Source organism: Nicotiana tomentosiformis, unplaced genomic scaffold (assembly GCF_000390325.3).
Source record: "Nicotiana tomentosiformis unplaced genomic scaffold, ASM39032v3 Un00308, whole genome shotgun sequence".
Taxonomy (NCBI): Eukaryota; Viridiplantae; Streptophyta; class Magnoliopsida; order Solanales; family Solanaceae; genus Nicotiana; species Nicotiana tomentosiformis.
The window spans coordinates 17,783-19,437 of record NW_027174867.1 but is presented as its reverse complement, the minus strand read 5'-3'; positions in this window follow the sequence as shown (position 1 = coordinate 19,437).

The following is a 1,655-nucleotide window of genomic DNA, read 5'->3' as shown; positions in this document are numbered from 1 at the left end:
GTATGGTCGAGAAGAGGTGTCTAGACTATTTGGCTCATATTCGCGATCCCAGTGCGGATGTTCCTTCTATGGACTCAGTACCAGTTGTTCGTGAATTTTTAGAAGTATTTCCTGCAGATTTACCGGGGATGCCACCCGACAGAGATATAGACTTCTGTATTGATTTGGCTCCGGGCACTCAGCCTATTTCTATTCCACCATACCCTATGGCCCCACCGAAATTGAAAGAATTGAAGGAAAAATTATAAGATTTGCTTGATCAGGGATTCATTAGACCTAGTGTCTCACCCTGGGGTGCACCAGTTCTATTTGTTAAGAAGAAAGATGGCTCTATACGAATGTGTATAGATTATCGGCAGTTGAATAAGGCCGCTATCAAAAACAAATATCCGTTTCCAAAAATTGATGACTTATTCAATCAGTTTCAAAGTACCAAGGTATTTTCGAAGATCGATTTGAGGTCTCAGTTGAAGATTAGGACATCTGATATCCCTAAGACAGCTTTTCGGACTCGGTATGGGCATTACGAATACCTAGTGATGTCATTTGGGCTGACAAATGCCCCAGCAGCATTTTTATGGATTTGATGAATCGGGTGTTCAAGCCTTATTTGGATTCCTTTGTGGTTGTGTTCATTGATGATATCTTGATTTACTCCAGCAGTCGAGAGGAGCATGAGCAGCATCTTTGGATTGTGCTTCAGACTTTGAAGAATAATCAATTATATGCTAAATTTTTAAAATGTGAATTTTGGTTAGGCTCAGTTGCCTTTTTGGGGCATGTTATATCGGCTGAAGGCATAAAAGTGGATCCTAAGAAGATTGAGGCAGTTCAAAATCGTCCTAGACCTACTTCAGCTATAGAGATCCGGAGTTTCCTAGGTTTGGCAGGATATTATCGCCGGTTTGTGGAGGGATTTTCGTCTGTAGCATCTCCATTGACCAAATTGACCCAGAAGGGTGTCCCATTCGGATGGTCAGACGAGTGTGAGTTGAGCTTTCAGAAGCTCAAGATTGCTTTGACTACGACAACAGTTTGGTACTGCCCACAGGTTCAGGATCTTATACGGTATATTCTGATGCATCTCACATTAGGCTTGTTGTAGTATTAATGCAAGATGGTAGAGTGATTGCATACGCGTCGCGACAATTGAAAGTTCACGATAAGAATTATCCTGTTCATGACTTAGAATTGGAAGCCATTGTTCATGCGCTAAAAATTTGGAGGCATTACCTTTACGGTGTCTCGTGTGAGGTATTTACTGATCATCGTAGCCTACAGTATTTGTTCAAACAAAAAGATCTCAATTTGAGGCAGAGAAGATGGTTGGAGCTGTTGAAAGACTATGATATCACCATTTTGTATCACCCCGGAAAGGCCAATGTGGTGGCCGATGCTTTGAGTAGAAAGGCTGTGAGTATGGGCAGCCTTGTATATATTCCGGTTGGTGAGAGGCCATTAGCTACAGATGTTCAGACTTTGGCCAATCAATTTGTGAGGTTAGATGTTTCAGAACCCAGTCGGGTTCTAGCCTGCGCAGTCGCTCAGTCTTTTTTATATGAGCGCATCAGAGAGCGACAATATGATGATCCTCATCTACTTGTCCTTAAGGACACGGTGCGGCACGGTGGTGCCAAGCAGGTTGATGTGGGAGA